The sequence below is a fragment of the Epinephelus fuscoguttatus genome, linkage group LG9 (genome assembly GCF_011397635.1).
Source record: "Epinephelus fuscoguttatus linkage group LG9, E.fuscoguttatus.final_Chr_v1".
Lineage (NCBI taxonomy): Eukaryota > Metazoa > Chordata > Actinopteri > Perciformes > Serranidae > Epinephelus > Epinephelus fuscoguttatus.
In genome coordinates this window covers 9,957,508-9,972,447 of record NC_064760.1, presented here as the reverse complement: position 1 = coordinate 9,972,447, position 14,940 = coordinate 9,957,508, and positions in this window count along the sequence as shown.

Genomic DNA, 14,940 nt, shown 5'->3' with positions numbered 1-14,940 from the left:
GTGAGGTCTGCCTCTGACAGAGCACCTGCAAATGTGCAGAGATAAGAAGAGGGAGCCTCCCTATAAACAGGGAACAAAAGCAGCCGTGCAGCTACATCACTCTCAGGACTCTCAGTCTTTTCTGCAAAGTCTCTCTTTTTCCTGCCTCTATAATAAACCTATATGATAATGTCAGTGTTTATAGCCCACTCGCAATTTAGATGTGTGGTCTGTCTATCCATCCTGCAGCAGGGGCCCTCCCACTGCTCCCAGTGTCTCTCTCACACACTAGTCCCCTAAATAAATCTGTGCCTTCCTGCTCCCTGTTGCCTCTGAGAAGTGACTCGCTCGAACCTGTCGTCTCACACAGTAATGACTCTCTTGTCATTCATGGTGCTCGCAGAAGAAATCACAGAGCGGGAAAACATCCTCTCAGCATCTGCTGTGGAGGAGAATAAAGGTCTGGAATTACTACGGAGAAGGATCAGAGCCGAGCATTCAGTGTTCACATAGTGGGTCTATATATATAGCACAGATTCAGGCAGAGACGTTACAGGAATTAGAGATGAATTTAAAGTAACAGCTTGGCATTTGTAGAAATACATGAGAAAATTAATACTAATCTCATATCAGTTTTGTTAATATGACGCTACCACCAAGACATTGTTAGCTTGGGTTAGCACCAATATCCTCCTGAGTCCCTGTGTCCTCATATGTGGACATCACATTTTGGGTTTACTTGACCTTATACTTCATTCTACTTAACTTAGACCTGTTGTCCTTATTCGTGGACACTTTTTGTGCCATCTAGTGGCAGTAAGAGCACAATACACTTATCCATGCAAAAACAAGATGGCAGCCATCTCTGCCAAGACAGTCTGCAGCCGATCTCGACACAAAGGTGGACAAGGTTCAAAACTTGATCACATTTAATGGTTGAAACTTGTTTATTTATTATTAATAATGTTTGTAGTTTGATGTGGCAACAAATCTGATCAATTTTAGCAACAGCAACAAAATAAGACGGTGTTAATTAAGAAGTACTTGTTTGAAGACATTGGGACTTTATTATCATCTCATCTGAGGACATTGGGACTTAACTGTTGTCTGGTTTGAGGACATTGGGACTGAATTATCATCTCGTTTGAAGACATTGGGACTCTATTGTTGTCGCGTTTGGGGACATTGGGATTTTATTGTCATCTCATTTGAGGACATTGGGACTTTTTTTATTGTCTCGTTTTAGGACATTGGGACTTCATTATAATCTCGTGTGAGGACATTGGGACTGAATTATCATCTCGTTTGAAGACATTGGGACTTTATTGTTGTCGCGTTTGGGGACATTGGGATTTTATTGTCATCTCATTTGAGGACATTGGGACTTTTTTTATTGTCTCGTTTTAGGACATTGGGACTTTATTTTCATCTCGTGTGAGGACATTGGGACTTCATTATAATCTCGTGTGAGGACATTGGGACTTCATTATCGTCTCGTTTTAGGACATTGGGACTTTATTTTCATCTCGTGTGAGGACATTGGGACTTCATTATAATCTCGTGTGAGGACATTGGGACTTCATTATCGTCTCATTTGAGGACACTGGGACTTTTTTTATTGTCTCGTTTGAGGACATTGGGACTTTATTATCATCTCGTGTGAGGACATTGGGACTTCATTATTGTCTCATTTGAGGACATTGGGACTTCATTATCATTGACAATTTTTATGTGGTTACGTTTAGCCACACACACACACACACACACACACACACACACACACACACACACACACACACGTGGTTGGGTTTAGAATAAAGAACAGGGTTTGGCTTTGTAATCTTATGGGAAGTGAACACCAGCCTCCCGGGTGAAGGTCAGTGGTTGATGGACACATCCACCGTCCCTCCCACCTGCCGTAATGGGACATAAGCTGCCTTAACGTTCGTTGTTGTCCTGCCACATTTGCTGCTGGGCACCGTAAAACAATAACAGCAACTGGCCGTGTATCATGCTGACATAAAAGGACAACTTTTTTCATCGTTGTCTGACGGCAGAAGTCACTTACCAAATGCCGGATTTCGACGACTATGGAGTGAGACCGGGTTGCTGGGGAATGTTCTGAGTGTATTGGTACAATTCCTGTTTCAGAACTCAGACCACGTAAATAAAATAAAGCTCACCTGGGTATAAAAAAGAAGACAAACATTTAGTGGATTTAGTGGAAGTCTTCCATTCATTGTCTATGAAACAGGTACAGACTTTATACCCTTTGACATCACAAGTTTGAGACTAACTTTACCGGTTTTGAGAGAGAGTAGCTCATTTTCACAAATACTGATTGAACTTTACAGGCCATGGACATAACATACTGGAGTTCTTGACAGGTTGGTGCTCCCCTTTAAAGCTCATTAACATGCCAAAGATGAAAGAACGATTCCCCAATTCAGTAAATGGAACCATCTGAGGAGCATGTGAAGGCAGCATTTATGCTAAGCTATGCTAAATGGCTGCTGGAGGTAGCTTCACAGTTATTGCACAGACATGAGAGTAGTATCAATCTTGTCATCTGATCTTTAGCAAAAAGAGAATAAAAGCAGAATGTTGTCTTAACAGATTGAATATGAGAATATCTTTTGAAGGTGAAATCAGAACTGAACTGCATGTTGTAACGTTAGATTAATTTGAGTGGAGTATATATGCAGTTCAATCATGAGCTATTTATGCACTGTACAGTCACTAATATCTACACAAACACTTTACATTTGGTCCCAAAATTAAATGCTGGAAACATACATTTTAGTGTAATGGAAAATGTGTAGGAAGCATGAAACTCAATAAGTGACTCATTCTCTTGTGTGTTTTCTCATGCTGTGTTCTGCTCCTTTTCATCGACCCTGAAGGATCCCATTTGATCGCTATCCAAGCTGTAAATATAGCTGAGAGCCATGCTTTGAGATGCTTTGAATTCAAATGGTTCTTTTAAGGGAACAGCCACCCATGGATTCACTTACAAACCTGACTTACAATAAGCTAGTTGGCATGCAGAGGGAAGAGGCTGGCCCTTCATTTCAATGGCCTGCAATGGCTGAGTGTGTTAGCATGTGATTAAAAGGTCTCAGCCGACTGAGAGGTTATATTTTAAAACACAAAAAAATGGTCCGAGGAGTCTATTATAAAGTAATGCCCTGTGATTTACTGCTGGGCACAGTCTACTGAGTTATAATGTTCTATATGTTTTAGTATGGTTTGAAATATATGAATATGACAATGGCACCCAGGGATCATCGGAGAAAATGTCAGAAGTAACACTGCTAATGTCATAATATCCAAATTCTCCATGGGGATCATTAAAGTCCCATTAATCTTCTACCAGAATGTGACTGCAGTGTAAGCAAAGATGTTTAATTTATTAATAACTTCAGTGATAATCCACAGTGACATTTACACCAGCCACCCATTTTGAAGGGGGGAAGTGAAAAGCATAATTTGCCAGTTTCTGTGTTGGATTCTGCTGTGTGATATTTCTCTGAAGTGTTGCGATCGCAGCAAGCTGCCATTGTCCATGTTTTCTATGTGATGAAATATCCATTCAGTTTGACCTTGGTGTGATGTCAGACTGAGAACAAATATATCAAACATAATTTGTTGTGAATCAGATTCATTTATGGTGAAATACGGTCTTGTTGACTGAGCGGCCGTTGCCAACGAAAGTGTTGGGGTTTTTTTTGTACAGATTAAATTAGATCTGTGATCTATGGAGCTGCTGTAGGTGGATTTTGTTATATTTGAACAAGTCAGTAAGTACATTGTTGTATTTGGTCTAATTTAAGGGTCAAACATAGACCTCTTCATGGGCCCCCCCTTAGCCTTGGGCTGGGGTCATCTGTTTTGGCCAAGAATGCAAAACACACAAAACACCATCCAGAAGCTTCTTCATGGATCAAAAATTCTTAAAACAAATCAACAATAATAAATGAATAATAAAAAAGGACTAAACAGATAATGGTCCAACAGGGATATCTGGGTGCTTGTCCAACCTGGTCTCAGTCCGAAATTGTTGAAATCTGTCCTTCAGTATTGGTATGCTATGCAGCCAGTCACTGTGATAGTTAAACAGCGCTCGGCGGCATCAGGAGAAATGCGGTGGGACAAGAACAAAAGTTAAGGCGGCAAAAATCCGAGTAGGGCAGGTGGAGGGGTGGTGGATGGGTCCAACAAATACCGACTTTCACCCCGGAGGGCTGTGTTCGTGTCCTGCAACATTCTAGAGCCAGACTCTGTTCTTTTTTCCTATACCTAACCATGTGCTTTTGTTGTTGAAGGAAAAATAATGTAGATTTGCCTTGTTGTACTGACATGGTGCGTTTATTTTGAAAGGGACTGTATGTAAACTCTAAATTTCCTGTGAAAATGGAAGTGTATTTTGAATGGAGACACTGCGTGTAAAAGGCAGGACCTGACATGGTGTCAACAACCAATGCACCCAGGGTACCGTTCACATTGTATCTGGACGTGGAAAGTCCATGACCAAACATCGATATGTGATGAGGCTGGAGTGAGAATGTGTTAGCTTGTCACAAATCTGACAAAATGGTGGACATAAGGACATCAGTTTAACTCCTACTGAACTCTGACAGTAGGTGTTGCTATAGCAACAGAAGCTGAAATCAACTGCTGGTGGCCCGAATAATTTACATCATCTCGTTATGTTTCATTACACTTCCCAAAAGCTGGTTGTTGTTATTGTGTTTTTGTTCTTATGCATGAGTTGTACATTACTGTTTAAAGCACAGAGCTCCACACCTACTTTATAATCCTTTCGTAAATATATATTTAATAATCAAGCCATTTATAATCAATATGAGTTAGTTGTTCTCCAAACCTGATTGGTGGCAGCATCCCTAATAGATGCCACAACATATGAAATCCAGAATTCAGTGTTCCTCCCCCGGGCTGAGACATTGTATTATCCAGGGGCTGTGACAGTCATCAAAACAATGAGCTGACATTCACCTCCCTTCTGAACCACTAATTGGCAATTAGGCCTAACTGGGTTTGAAGGGCCACAGACACTCTCCCCTCACATCACGTCCAACCTCTGATAGGTCGGCTCACCTCCACACTGTCATGCTGCTCTGGCAAGTGGCCCACATAAGGGGGGGTCACTCACACTGGTCAGTATTTGGAACACGAGTCATTTGGGGATAAGTGGGGAAAGCTGTCAAAGCTTTGGTGCGTTTATGTGTCTCTGTTGCTCTGCGGCTAAATTTTGATCATCAATTGATTATTTAAGTTGTTGTCAAGTGAAAATAGGAAGTATTTGCTGCTTTTCTTTGTTTTATATCACTGTAAATTGAATATCTTTGAGGTTTTAATACTGGTCAAACAAAACAAGCAATTTCTATCATTACTTTGGGCTCTTGGAAATTATGATGTCCATTATTTCCCCACAATGGGCAGCGCTGACAGTTTAAAACATTGCATTACTGCATTAACATATTTTAATAATTTGATTATGAATCATAAGCAAAACACAAATTAACAAACTGAATTATTACATTAAACATTATTACCACAGCTCTTGAAGTGTGGCTATAATTTGTAATAGTTTGTAATAATGCAATCATACAGCAACCTATCACAATAATTAATTGGCTATAGAAGGTTGTCTCGTTATTGTTCAATTATTATTAGTACATTCAAAGTCACTTGTTTAAAATAGATAATGCTGCAGGCATTAGATGATGTGTGTTTGATGGAGGCGCACTGCGGTATAGTTTTTCATGGGTGAATTCAGTGAGAACGCAGATCTAAAAATGTTGGAGCCTCTGCACACGAGCACATAGATCAGGATGAACAAAAGGTAAACTCACAGGTCAGAACATCAGAGGGCTCTTTCATGTCCGTCAGAGCTTAGAAAGAGAGTTTGGTCCGCACAGAGGGACATTACTGAGGCCTGGCTGTCACTGCTTCTTAGTACAACCGACCATGTTAATCTGAGGCTCTTTCTGCACAACATAAAGCTGGCATTAGTTCTGCTACTATTTCTGTTTCTCTCCATGGACACCAAAAACCATTGCAGCCAGGTTTAATTACAGGCTTATTATCTGAGTGGTCCTTTGAGGTGGAAAAGTAGTGGGCTGGGGACAAATAGATGTAGCAGCTAATGAGTAAAAATTATGAATGACTTCACGCAAAATAGATTTAACCCATAGATTATTTGATCGTTAAAACCTGTATGACCCACTTTTAAAAGATATCCAGCAATGCTGTTGGAGAAAATTATCTACAGCATGAATATATATATGTTTAAAGTGGTGTGATCCCTCTGTTTCATTCGCAGATGTTATAAAACATGCACTGCACGGTGAATATAGCACATCAACTCTGTGTCAATGACCATAACAGAACAAGTCCAGGTTAAAGCTTGATATCTGCAAAGCCGATTTAATCTCTAATGTCATTTAAAAGGTTTTGCATAATCAATATTCAACATGTAATCATGCAAGAGCGAGGTGGAGCTGAAACTGCCTCCGAACCAAATTCTCATTATGCACCAATTTTATACTTCAAAAGCTTCTCCTACAGATGGTCAATAATTCATCATTAACAGCGAGCGGTGACAGAGCACATCTGAATTTCATACACTCATCAAATTTATATAATGCACATAAATTTAAAAAAAAGTGCCGACTCATTGCACAATAGACAGAGTTAAAGTTTGCTTAAAAGGTCAGGGCTGCAGCTGGTTTGTTATGCACAGTGAGTGTTTTATACCAATATACACCTGTAGAGCTGCGTGTATAGTCGACACATCCTGGCAATCTGAGCAGTCAACACAACCTGTGCATCAGCATGTGCGTCTCTGTTCCTCTACTGTAATCAGATTTTATTCCTGCATTTCTGTTGAGACATATTCCTGCAAAATCCTGTTAGACTTGTCAGACTCTGATGCTTATGGACATGTGGACTGATAATTAAGAACACCATTCGACATCTCTTTTTATAATTTGACTGACATTCTCAATCCTCTCTTTGCAGCATGTACCCGCAGCCTCTGTTGTGTACTGTTGTGTGCTTGGGAGGCAGCACCACAGCGGGGGAGGCAGGCAGGATAAACAAACTGGTGTAAAAAAGCTCTGGACAGCCTGGAGGCAGCAGCAGAGGGGAGGATGAGGACTAAACTGAACTCCATCTTAAGCAACATCTCCCACCCCCTCTGTGGTGGGCTGGAGAGCTACAGACCATCTCCAGCCTCTGCTTCAGCATCACAAGGTGCAAGATTGAGTGTTGTAACTAGTCTTGTGTAATAATGGTAAAGTCTGACTGTATGGTTGTTCAAAGGGCCACATGGAGCCTCAACGTGTGAGCAACGAGCTAAATAGACTAATCAATTCGCTGATCGATAGGAAATGAAACAGCAATGATTCTAGCACCTGATTAATGGTTATTTTAAAAGAATAGCTCAACGTTTGTAGATCATAAATCCAATTTCACAGACTGAGCCACTGTGCTATTCTCTTATCCTCGGAGAAAACCTGCCAAATTTGATTCTGGTTTGATGTTGATGCATTGGTTGTACCCTTTCATTGTCTTTGGTTTGGGGTCTTTTAATATTTTATTATAGTAAATCTTTTATTCTACCTTCTGACTCCTATAATGACACTGCATGTTTTATTGCTTTGTGTACCTCTGTTTGCTTTTATTTATTTATTTTCTTCCGTCTGTGAAGCACTTTGAGCTGCATTTAATGTAGGAAAGATGCTATATAAATATAGCAGAAGACAAACTGTTACAGTACAGGCTGTCTGGGGCAGCGGATGCTGTCTGTAGAAATGCTGATTTTACCAGTGGTGGAGGAACTACTCAGATTTTTTATTTATGGTAAAAATAGCAAAACAACACTGTAAAAATACTCTTAAAGTCATGCATTCAAATTTTTACTTCAGTTTAACTACAAAAGTAGCCTATTAGCATCAAAATATGCTAAAAAAAGTACAAGACAAAGGAATAGAAGCTCTGCTGGGTCTAATGTGGGATTTATACTTCTGCATTGCTACGCTGTAGCCTGACATGCATCTCCCCAGAAATGTAACTACATGTCGCGGCATCGCAGACGTCCTGTCTATATTTGTAAGCTGAAACCATTTCCCTCAGTGGAAACAAAGCTTCATTTACTTCAGTTTCACAGATAAGTAACAATGAATTGTGAAGACAATAAAGCCTCCACTAAATAACATTTTGTGTGATTTATCCTGGCTTCATATGAGCAGAGCATATCCCCACTTGTCGCTAGGCTAATTTATACAATGTAAAATGCCATAGGCTTGTGCTGATAACGTTAGCATGTTATATTTGTTTGGAAAACGTGTTTAGTATAAGTCAGTTGTTTTGTCAGTGAACCTTGTGAGCTGTAATGGAGCTGAACTTTGTAACGTTACCTTTGTTAAATGTTGCTGTTTCCCTGGTTTCATATGAGTAGAGGAAAAGTCTGCTAATGGCTAGGCTAATTTATACAATGTAAAATGCCATAGGCTTGTGCTAATAATGTTAGCATGTTGTATTTGTGGGGAAAATGTGTCCAGGAAAAGACAAGTGTTTGTCTGTGAATGATTTGTGTACTTGTGTTTGAAACTGTCTCTAGTAAGCCATGTTTAATGTGTGTTTAATGTGTGTTTTGAATCAATTAAACTTTACAGCATTTCACAGAAACCCCACTGCTGACTAGTGTTTTGGAGGTGTAACTGCAGAGTGACACAGACACACCACTGCACAAGTATAAATGCACACACTGGTGCAGGCTACAGCGTAGGTTCTGTTGTTACAGTCCATGGTTCTGCATAGAGCTGAAGCACAAGTATAAATCCCGTTTTAGTAGTAGTCACATACAGGTGCTCTTTGGATTCTCCAGGTGCACTGTGTTTATTTCATCACAACCACCAATCAGCAGCCAGCACCTGGCTGCTGATTGGTGGTTGGAGAGAAACACACTAAGGGTGGCAGCACCACCCTCAGGCAGGGAGGAACAACAGAACAGCAGAATCACAAAAATGACCCAGGGTCATAACATAACGTATAAGCATCACTTTAGTGTTGCAGCTGATAAAGGTGGGGCTAATTCTAACTACATTATATATATTGCTGGGTGGCTTGTGCTTTTACCCCAGGAATCAATAAAATCTTCAGAAATTAGAATCAGGTTTAATGTCAAGTTGGATTTCACAAAGAGAGAATTTGCCTTGGTGTTTGGTGGATAACAATTAGAGAAAATGAAAAATGAAAGCAAGTACTGCAAGAAACATAAAAAGAAAAGAAACTGACAATGGAAATATTTCAAAAATATGTACAATATATCTGTTTTAAAAATGATTATCTTATCTTACAATACATCATAATTTACTGTCCGCAAAATAACTGTGAGAAATATTTACTCACCCAAATCTGTCAGTATATGTATGATTCAGAGTTTAAACTTGCAATCATTCATTTAAACCAGTCATTAATTATTATGTTTTCATTAAACATGGCTGTGATTTGGAAATAATGTGTCCAGAAACTAATTTGTGTGTGATTGTAACAACTGTGGAATCTGTTGGAAACTATTCAAGGACAGTTCAGGCAGGGCAGAGAAATAATGGTGTATTAAACTAGGGAGAGTTTAAGGAGGCGTGACAACAGGAGACTCTGTTTAGGACCACAATAGGAGGAGTATGAGAGATGCATAAAAGTGAATGTTGTGGTAAAGATAATTCAGTATGCTACTGGGACCAGCTCAGTTTGTTTGTTATCTTCTTCTGTAATCTACAACACATATTTCACATTGAACTCTAAAGCAAGGAAAGTGAAAAGAAGTAAAGGTCATGAGTCAGTGACAGCGTCCCAGGAGTCACACCTTGGTGTCAGTTCTGTTGGAGTCAGTGGGGCGGGCACGGCAAATCACATTATAGCGTATCATATCTTTGTCGTTTCAACTTTGACTGAAAAATCCTTCCATCAGATTGATGCTTACTGATGTTTTTTTATCTAAATGTGCGCATTTGTTTTTCTTATTCTTGGTCTCTGCACAGATCATGGCTCTGTCCAGCAGCTGCATCTCAAGCCCCTGTTTGGTCCATGATAGCGAATCATCGACCAAGAGGGCAATTATAATCAGATCAATTTATTAATGGCTCTAATTATTTGTCCAGCTGGACTTAATGACATGACCTTAGAGTTAGGTAAAGATCTGCCAAACTAGCACCTTGTGCTTTGCCTTAACGATTTACAGTCATATTAACATCTCGCATTAATTAGCTAGCACACATATGTTATTGCAAAGATTAAGCTAGAGAATACACTACATGAATTGTAGTGAAATAGAAGAATGAAGTGGCAGAAAATAGAAACATTCAAGTACAGAACAAGGACAAAATTGCAGTGTTTGAGTGAACACACTGAGTTATTTTTTTAGTGGGTCCGCTCCATTTCAGTGTGGCGGTGCACTGCTTAACATGTAATGGCGAGGGCCGGAAGAGCTGTTTAAATAAAGTGATATCTGTCAGCAACTGTGTAACTGTCAGCTGATAAAACAAACAACAGTGTCAGACTACGGGGCAAAAGCCATGGTAATTTTCCTAGTTGACAAATACTATGCCTGCATGGACAGAGATGTTCACAACAGTGGCCTGAGGTAGTTACCACCAGCCCTAGTGCACGCTATTGTAACGGGCCACAGTGCACGCTAGTAACTAGTTATAAAGCACACACACACCACTGGCATAAAAAAGCCAAAGGAATCTAATTTAGGGAGTTTTGTGGCTTTTCCCCTCTTGTTTGTTTCTCTCTTGTCCTTTCTTACTGCGGCTTTTATGTTTAAAAGACATGATTGCTCACTGGACTTGTAGATGTACTCAGCTTGTCAGTCTTGACAGATTTTGCCCCAAAAAGAGCACCCAGATTGTATCATCTTGTCACATGATCAAATAGAGGCTTGACATTAGACACCATTACAATACATGTTTACCAGAAATCATCATTGCATACCTGTATATGACAAAAATGTTAATGAAAATAAGAAATGATCTAATTGAACAGATTTTAGAAAAAATGTTTCTCCTTTTTTTTTTTATAGATTATATAGAGGGTTGTTTCATAGTCGACACAAAGGCACGCAGACGCGAACTTATTGGGATGCATCGAGACACATTGGCCAACATGATGTGTGCTTGCGTCTAAAAATGTGTTGTCCATTTTTTTGATACATGACGCAACGATGCGTGTAAAACTATGCGTGGCCAGCGGGGGTGATAATGCATGCGACGTACTTGAAATTAACCACATTTTTGTTATTTTGCGAAGTCGTACGGGCACACCCCCATATATGACAGTTCTAGTGCCCTGCACTCTAATGAAATAGCAGTACTAGCTAGCCGGAACGTATAGGTGACTCTGCTACCCCCTATTGTGCGAGTGATGTATTGCATTTCAAGTGTCGCCCACGTCACTTGCATTCAATGTGTTCACTATGAAAGGAAGTACGTTGCTCGCGTTGCTTGCGTTGCTTGCTCATCAATCAATCAATCAATCAATCAATCAATCAATCAATTTTATTTATAAAGCCCAAAATCACAAATCACAATTTGCCTCACAAGGCTTTACAGCATACCCTCTGTCCTTTGGACCCTCACAGCAGATCAGGAAAAACTCCCCCAAAAAAACCCTTTAACAGGGAAAAAAACGGTAGAAACCTCAGGAAGAGCAACTGAGGAGGGATCCCTCTTCCAGGACGGACAGACGTGCAATAGATGTCGTAAAGAACAGATCAGCATAATAAATTAACAGTAAAACAGTTATCCGTATGACACGATGAGACAGAAAGAGAGAGAGAGAGAGAGAGAGAGAGATGCAGGACAGACGGTAATGACAGTAGCTTACAACAACATTAATGAAAGTAATAATATTATAGTTATAGTTCTGGCTACTGTGGTACAATATGTTGAAAGTATATATTACAAAGATTAATTAGACAAAAAAAAAGTCATGATGGAGATGGGTTTTGCAATTTTTAAGGAACACTGCCTATAGCAAATGGCACCATTTTTAATCTAATGTGAGTCCTTTTTAAACTCAGGTGTAGGTTTGGGTGGCAATCATAATCATTTGCAAGGGCCCCCCACCCCATGGGCCCCAGCGCAACCACACTGCCTGCACTGTCTATGTTTACGCCCTTGGAACACAGTATCATTTAATGTTAACCTGATAGACTGTCATCAGTTATCTGTCAATATCCATGTGGTCATGGTGACGTATATCCCTCCTTGAATGTTCTATTCCATGGCTTTGTCGTCAAAAGGTGTGCAGATGTACACAGGTGTCGTAACGGTGCGGGCACGCTCCTTCTAGCTGCTTCTGTCGCGTGGCTGTGGGGGCACGCGCGTCATTAGCATAATTAGCTGCACCAGTAGCCTCTCAGCACCTGACCACCGCCCAACTCACCTCCACTGACTCTAGGACTCCACCCTGTATACATGGACGGTTGTATCAGTTTCTCCTCAATTTAAGAAGCAACTTATACGTGTAACTTGTGTTTTAAATTCATAAAAACTACTTCAACAGAGCACGAAGTTTCCGACCGTTACTTTATGTTAACGGAGTGAGCTAGCCTAGCTAGCTAGCTTAGTTCGGCAAATAACGTAAACCGCGGCTAACACACAAGGAACGCAAATTAGGAGCTGGAACAAATATCTAAACCGTCATTTACAGTAAGACTTTTCTTTTCAACTGCTTTATTCTCTAACACTGCATTAAACCTCTGCTAACGTGCAACTGCTGGTTGTGTAGCATCCTATAAGCTAACTCAAGCTAACGTTACCTAGCAACAGTCCAGTCACGTCATCTCAGAATGTCTGTAGTTAAGTAATAATTCTGGGTCTGATTGTAGATACTTAAGTTCCTTGAGGACGCCTTTGGACCTACAAGTTTTGAGTGTCTACTTTTGGACCATGGCTCCTCTCCTCCCCTGAGACTCCAGAGATCACTGCTGCACTTCACCAAGCTAAGTGATGCCTGCTTCTGCTAATTAACTAATATCACTTAGTTCATTTCTCGGCTCTGCTCAGATGTGTGCTGTTATGAAACTGTTTTGAGATCTGTTTTTGTCAATATATTGACGTCTTCCAGCTGTTTCCTTTCTGTTTGGATGCTGCTGCTGCTTGTGCTATTTGTGCGTGGGTAATATCAATCATGATTTAGCCTGCTTTGTTGTGGTTAAGCTCACTGGTGGTCATTTGGCAGGTGCATTATGATGCCTCCATGCTGTTTGTTTACATAGTGGAAATGAACACTCGCATTTGATTGACTTAACACATTTTCTAGGTCATCGCCATTGTTTTGAGGGATTGGTTGCAAGCTTTGCTCTCTTCTGGAGGCTTATGTAGTGTTGTACTGTACATAAGCTGTTTGGATGCAAACATGAGTGTTGTCTTGCACACAGCACATCCATGTAACAATCTGTGTCACAGAATGCATAGGTTGTCATGTTCCCATTTATATTCAGCGTAATGTTACAGAGAACTCAAAGCACGGTGACACATTGCTGTACTATTCTGTATATCATAATTACATCTAAAATACCGAGCTGCTGTTGGATTCCCGCTGCTGCCACATTGAACTAAACCGATTACCATGTTCTGATGGCCATCTGCTTATCATGTTGCATAACATTTCAAGCCATGAATATTTGTGTGTAAGTGTGTGTTTTTCAAATGCGTAAGTTATTAATTATCTGCTGCATGGCTGATGTGTGTTATCCTGCTGCTGGATTTAGATCTGTCCATCTTGATTTCTAGCAGTGTGCAGATGCTTTGTTGGGGAATGGCCACACAGACCAGTAGTTGGCGTCCACCATGTAAGCATTATATTCCACATAATAGCTGTCATTGTTTATATGATTTTAAGTGGAAAGTCAATGTCGAGTCCATGCTGGCGGAGAGTAATGAATTCAGAGCCTAGATCAACTCTGGACATATCCTGTAGTCATATAAATAAATCTCTTCCATGTGAGGTGGCTGAATGACACGAGTGGGTCAGAGTGAGTGTCATGATTTAAGCAGCAGAAGTAAGAGATTTTGGAGCAAATGTCTGCTGTTGGGTGGAATAATCTGAAGCAGTCTTTCATATTTTATGAACTTGTGTCATATGGCTTCTATGTAAAATACATCCTCCTTAGAAGATGTTGTTCTGTCTGTCTGTACTTGAGTGAATCAATTTTTAATCTCACCATCTCTGCATATAATGCACTGTTGATTGGAAGTCTAAAGTCAGATGACGTGCTGGTGACAGAGGAACAGACGTAAGGGATAATGGAAGCAAACATAGGATAGTCAACAATGCACATAAATGAATCTACACATATATTGCTGTACGTTGGTTGAAAAGACGTAAATGTAAATGAATATAGTATTTCTTCTTCTCATTTGTTACATATGCTAGTATTTTATGTACTTTTTTTTTTTTACACTGACTGTATTTAATCATTTATTCTGAAGGTTTCACTACTAATGCTGCTGCTTTAGCATGCCTTGTGAAGTGAGTTTTTTCATACATAATGTGAACTTTCCCGCTTCTGATAGTAATACCGAAATTGTAAGCCAAGTATATTTCAAATGCCCGTCCGCTCTGTACTTCTTTATTCTGCGCTTTCTTGCTGTTTCCTTTCATGTTTTATGCTTCAGTGGCCCAGGAGGAAAAGCTAAGTCGTATCTAATGAACAGACCATTAAAATCGGATTTTGACAGATTTTGTCTTTGAGGAGTGTAGCACATACACACACACAAGTACTGCAGTGTAGTAAGTCCTGGGTGGAATTTCTTAAATCAGGCTGTGAGCATGGCTGTGATTGCATTGATTATAGTGCCTTTTAAACTAGCTTTAATTTTAGTGGACAGTCAGTAATACAGGTACTAATCAAATCTACAGATT